Source organism: Papaver somniferum, chromosome 10 (assembly GCF_003573695.1).
Source record: "Papaver somniferum cultivar HN1 chromosome 10, ASM357369v1, whole genome shotgun sequence".
In the NCBI taxonomy this organism is placed as follows: Eukaryota; Viridiplantae; Streptophyta; class Magnoliopsida; order Ranunculales; family Papaveraceae; genus Papaver; species Papaver somniferum.
In genome coordinates, this window is record NC_039367.1 from 105,976,111 (window position 1) to 105,982,994 (window position 6,884).

Genomic DNA, 6,884 nt, shown 5'->3' on the forward strand with positions numbered 1-6,884 from the left:
CCGGATGGGCTTTATTGACCCCAAATCTCCATGACTCAGGTTCCGGTGGCGGTGTAGCCTTTCCCTGAGTCATGCAACAGGTACCCCCTAATATGACGTACTTTAGGTCTTACATTTGCCTCTTGCGAAATTTTATTCGCGAACTAGGGTGTACGCCATAAAGGTTCGCCTCTTTCTCTTTTGTCATTCTTTTTGATTATTTTCTGTAAAATTCATTATCTCTGCGAGAGTCTCGCAATTCATAATTGTATCTGAATTTCGCAATCTCAATTTTGTTGTTCAATCAAATGTATTTTTGAGAATTTTACTTATTGCGAGATTATCGCAACAACTTAATCATTCATACATTTCTTGCTTTTATTACTTTTCCCTCCTCTGCTTCTTTATGATTTTGCTACTGCTTCCTTGGTAATGGTATGTTCATCCTTTTTACCCTGAGCTAGCATTGATTTTGCATCTTCTCCTTTCTTTTCGATTGTATCCACCATCAACTTCTCACTTCTTTGTACATCCTTGACTTTTGTCGCCAGTTTTCCTTCTTATTTGCTCTTCCTTCGCAAGATTCTATCTCAGTTTCGTAACATTTCTTTCCTTCAACCCAATCTCCCTTTATGATTCCTACACCATTGGGGTGAGGGAATTTGATGCATTGATGGAAAGTTGAAGCTACACCCAGAATCCCATGTAGCCAAGGTCGACCAATTAATGCATTGTAGGGTGATTCTACATCAACAACACAGAATGAGATTTCTGAAGATATTCCCTTCAATGGAATTTGCATAGTAACCTCCCCTTTAGGCTTGTTTGCAGTACCATTAAAACCATATATCTTATATGTTGATGGTATAAGATCATCATCTCTTCCACCCATGGTTTTATAAGTATGATAAAATAAGTTCACAGAGCTTCCAGTATCGACTAGGATTCTATTGATTGCCCATGAATCTTCAGTTCATCATCCTCATCTTCTTTTGGTTTTGGATTAATCTCTAATTTTATTACCAATGGATTGTCATGCATCTTTCTCCTTCGGGAACTTCTTCTGCGGTAAAGGAAATTATGTTTCTGCCATTCCTCTAGTTGCGAAATTTTCGCAATATTCATAATTTCTTTTCCATTATTATCTCTTGCGAACACTCGACTTAAAACATTATCATGAAAGTCTTCAATTGTCTTATATGAATGTACGATAGAGTGACAGAATAGATTTTTTGCTTTTGCACCCACTTCTATGAAGAATGTTTCTTTCTTTTTCATTGTATTCACTTTGTGATGTTCTGGTGGTGGTGGTAATGGTTGAGGTTGTGGATGCCCTACCAGAAAGTCGTTTAATTTCCTTGATCTATCATTCTCAAAATAATCCTCTTTATATTTCTGCAATCGTTTGTGGTATGCCCATGAAAATGATGATAAGAACAAAATTCATGACTTCTGTGATTTGGAGGTGGTTCCGTTCCCATGTTCCACGGTGTTGGTATATTTTCCATCAAATTATAGCTTCCCATATCTTCTCCACACTTGCATTTAGAGGTGGCATCTTGATTTCTTCCCATACTACCTTATGACCTCCTTGTCCTCTATTAAAGTTTGGTCTTTGACCTCCATAAGTTTCTTGCGGTTGATCGAGTCTTTGAATCTTGTTATTTCCTCCACGACTGTAGAAATTTCTTTCTCTTTCATACTCTTCTTGATCTCGACTTCCCATAGCTACCAACTTCTGCTGATTGTTACCTGTCACCTTTTCTTGTTGTACTTGCGAAGTATTCGCCACTGTATTTATTAGCTTGGGTAATAAGCTTGCATTCGCTGCTTGTGAGCTGGTATTCGCAACTGGATATGATTCCATTTCATTTTGTCTTTCCTCCAAAGCAATGTATTCTTCTTGAAGTTCTCGCAATTCAGTCATTGTAATTGTATTCTTGACTCTGAAAATTTGGACATACAACAGGTTTGTTGCAAACATAGCATTGATAAATGATAATATGAGATATCTCTCATCTACACACGGCCAGCCATTTCGCTACACATGGTTCTCCATCTTTTAGTCAAGTGTTTCAAACTTTCACCAATCCTTTGTTTTAATCCAAACACATCTTCTATACCAGGTCGTGAGGAATTATTACTTATATATGCTCCCAAGAATGTGGTCTGCAAATGATTGAAGGAGGTTATTGTGTTCTTTGGTATACCTTCAAACCATTTTAACCGCCTCTCCTGTTAAGCTGGATGCGAAATATTTGCACAATACCGCATCATGATTTTCCCATTGTAACATGCACCTCACATAAGCTTTAATGTGTTGAATTGCACAAGTTGTTCCATCGAAAATGCTGGTTAATGCGGGCAAATTGCATTTCGGTGGTATTCCTCCTAATTGTACTTCTCTGTAAATGGAGTTTTCGCAGCTTCTTCTATTGCTTCATCCAATTGTCTTCTACCTACTTCTCCTCTGTTATTTAGCATTCCTCTCATTTCTTCTAATTCTTTCAAGATTGTTGATTTACTCCTGAATCTTGACCCATTGGTCTCTTTAATTTTGCTTCTCTTCTGCGTTCACGTTTATCTTCTCTTGCGAAATTTTGTATCTCTTCTTCATTATCCTCATCTCGTCTTCTTCTGCGATTCTCTTCCTCATCCCTATCTTGAATTCGCAAGTGATGATGTCGTTCATTTTCCCCTCCATAATTTTGTTCATTTCTTATCAACTCAATTCGCTGTCTTTCAGCCATTCTCTTCACTCTATCATACTCCTCATTGAGATTATCATTATTCCAGTTTTGTATACGCCTTCTTTCTCGGTTGTCATGATTGTTCTGGCGAATTGTCTCCTGAAGCTCTTGCTTTTCCATTTCCTCGCTCTCAACTTTCACGTTCGCAGATTAAACGTGCTTGTTCAGCATTATGTCTTTCAATTTCTTCTTCAATTGTCTGTTGATTTCTTTGATTTTCTCTCACATGTAAAATTCTTCTTCCCTCCTCTTGATTTCCTTCGCCATCTTGGTTACTCCTGAATTTGCCCGTTCTCTTGATTTCCTCTAATTTTCCTATCATCAAAAGTTTCATTTTGTGGAATGTAACGATCATCAATTCTTTCTCTATTTTCGCGATATTCTTCATTAGGATTTGACATTTCTTCTGAATATTGTTTCCAACATTGATTGTAGGTGAATTTTGCCTCATTTCTCTTCTAGTTGATCTGGAATATGATTTTGTAATACTTCTCGATCTTCTATTCTGCAATCTGATATTCTCCATCCTTAATTCGTGATTTTGTCTTGTTAAATTTGCACGCTCTTCCGCCTCAGCTCTTCTTTCATGTATTCTTCGTCTCAATGTTTCTAACGCTCCAATTTCTTCATCTCCATGAATTATTCCTTCATCTGCTTCTTGATTTCTCTCTTCCTGTCTGTAATTTCTATTTTGTTGCTCTTCTTCTATTTCTTCTGCTGAATTTGATCGCCAAGTGTGTACGCTCACTCTGTCATAATCTGTATTCCTCTCTTGAACTAGTGTTTGTTGAATTGGTGATTGAATTATATTTTCTCTATTATTTCTCCTTCTAGTAGATTCTCCCATTTCACTTCTTTCTCTTCCAGCAATTCTTTTGCTTCTTCTAATAGTAGTTGGTTGTTCGGATATATTTCTTCTTCTAGCCATTTCTTCAATGCTAACAGTGTTTCAAGAAATTATGAAAAATTCTTAATCAACTACTTTAAATTTTCACAAATCTCAATGTTAATCTTATTTTTTCTAGAATAGTCTTCAATCTTCATCTTCAATCGTCCCTGTTTCTAGCGCCATTATGTAGTTGCAGGAAATCCTACAATACACCCCTCGTATGATTTTATCGTTGATCAGCCTTTTTTAGGTTTACACTCTTAATTTTATTGATTAATTTCTGAATATTCTTACAAGGAAAATAAAGAAATCAAGAATGATCTCTGCTCTCAACTTTCTCTCTCCTATTTACTTATCTCTCACTCAAAAAAAGATCTCTCTCTCCTTTACAACTCGAATGACTATTTATAAGCGAAATACATAATGGATGACAGCTAATCTATCCTTTATTTTTGGATATGGTTTGCGACATTCTCGCAACCTTACAAATGTTGACTTCGCAAGCTTTCTTATTTTCGCAAGACTATCACATCTTTCCCATGATATTTGCTGACGTTGTTTTCTGAAACTGTTCTGCGACGCTATTGTGCAATAACATTGATAATTTCGCTGAGACACAATTGTTGCGAGAATCTGATCCTACATTGTTTATCCATATGATGTAAGAGTTTTGCCACTAAAATTGATAAAGGGGGAGATTGTTGGTGTTAGAGCATATCTCGGTTGAACCCACCAAGCGTTGGTATGTCAAGTTTGGTTGTCATATTTTAGTGAATCAAAACTCATTTAAAGAGTCTCTTAATTATGTATTAGAGTCAACTTCGTATAGGTTAGCTTGAAAGTATTAGGATATGAGACATTACAAGTATTGCGAATACTTGAAGAAGTGAAGAAGTAAGAAGCTACAACGATAACATCATCCTTCCACTTGAGGTTAGTGATATTTGACTTGAACTGTTTCATTCCCTAACGTATCTTTCAAGTCGTGCATATTGAAAACAAAACTACGAAGCATGAACACTCTAGATAGACATAGTATTAAGGAATACAATACGAGGTTTATTACTTAACCATTAAACTTTGTAGATAAGACATCGACATAATCGTTTAAATGCTATTGTGATTATGTATATGTATGAGGTGAGGATTTCATCCTAGGAAACAATGTTTTACATGTGTTTTAAGGAAGTAAATTCATGAACTTGTTTTGTGAATCGAAAAGGAAATCGACAGGCGTTATTGGTATTGTTATTCATTGCATATCTTGTGAAAAACCAATATGTGTGATTAGTATAACCGCTCATGACTTGTTTGTGTTCTTGGTAAAACTATTCACAAAGACCTGACTTATGTATTTGTATGACTTTTATTAGTGAAACCGATCTTAAGTAATCACCTGAGATGGTACGATCGAGTTTGTGATTTTGTGTAAAACCGACTCTGGGTATAGGGGAACCAATCCTAAAAAGAGTTGCAACACATCACAAAGGGGAATCGATCCTTGTATGAGGTGCATCATGTTTTAGCATAAAGGGTAACCGATCCTATGAACATGTGCAACACATTCAAGTTAGACACCATATATATGTGGGGAACCGATCCTAGTACCTAGTCAACCGAATTTTGGAAAGCTAGTGTGACTATGCACAATAATCATATGGAGGTAGAACCGAAACTTGTTTTGGTAGAACCGTTAACCCCATGATTGGTGATTGAGTGTTCTTGATCAATCACATAGTTCTTGAAAGTCAGATGAACCAATCCTAAACTTGTTTGGAAGTGTGGCAAATGGTTTCATGATTGTAAGTATGAAAGAGGACTTACAAAGTAAGGATGTCAACATACTTTGAACATGTGATGTAACGCTTATCTTTAATTGTTCAAACTTATACCTTAATAACTAAAGGAAGAAAATCCCAGGATCGAAACATAAATAAGTTAAGAATATTTTATTTAAGGTTTTTAATTTTATTTTAGGAAAACTAGAATTAGTAATGTGTATTTACTAGCTGAAGATTTTCCAAAGAGATTTTCGGTCATTATTTTGGATAGAGCATTTCCAGGAATTATGGAAACCGAATTTGGAATATATTGCATATCTTGAGAATATTTTCGGTTTTGGAAATTCCTTGGTGTCCAAACTTCCTTGTCTATAAATACTTGAAGTTTTTATTTCTAGCAAACTAATCCTTCGTGACAGCAAACTTCCTCGGTTGTGTTGTTACTGGTGAAGCCGCCTATTCGGAGAGGAGAGTAACCTAATTAGGCGAAATCTCTTAAGGGCGCTCAGTTTAAAGTCTTCTTTGGGATTGAGAAGCTCTATTAGCACCGTTGGTGGGAAACTAGATAATTGCGGTTTATCTTGTGTTTTCGATTGATTTGATTGACTAACGGTAGTTGAACTTTTATTGCACCTAGTTTGCTTATGTTTGAGAATCTTTTCTTCTAATATAAGATTCACTCAAACTAGATCGAAGTTTCGACAGGGATCTTTAGACTGTTTATAGATCGAAAGACGTCTTGTGATAATCCATTGTTAACAGACTCCGTTTTGTGCGTGATCGATCACAAGAGATTCAAGTTGTTGTGTGCATGCGTTTATTGAAGATCAAAGAAGATTTGAAGACAAAAAAGATATTGAAGATTTCTGATTCGGGGTTCATAATCTTTGGTGTGCACAATACTTGTTTCGGTATAGAGGATCCAACTATAATCGGTTTATCCTTGTGGTAGATTGGATTGATTAGTTGTGTAGATCGGCATCAATACAATTCTTTGTGATTAAAAGTATTGATTGCAAAATCTTGACAATTACCTTTGGTAGTTGAGAATAAGACAGATCTAAGAACCTGATGAATGAGTTTATTGAGATAAACATAAGAGCCTTTGTCGAACTCACATCATTTGGTTGAAGAGAGTTGCTACCAAACAGATTTGTTGTTCCTTTACTGTTTGGAATACGATCCAAAGGAATAGTTCCAAGTACGTGACTTATTCATAAGTTGGAGGCGTAGGAATACAGACGGAACTAGGTGAACTATAGGTTTAGTTGCTTGGTCTCAACTATGCGAAGTTGGTTTAATTTAGTGTAGCGGCTTAATCCTGAGAGTATTCAATTCTGGACAAGGTCCCGAGGTTTTTTCTACATTTTCGGTTTCCTCGTTAACAAAATCTTGATGTGTCATTTACTATTATTTTCCGCATTATAATTGTTTTATTATAATTAAAGTAAACTACACAACCATTAATTCCTATTTACTTAATAA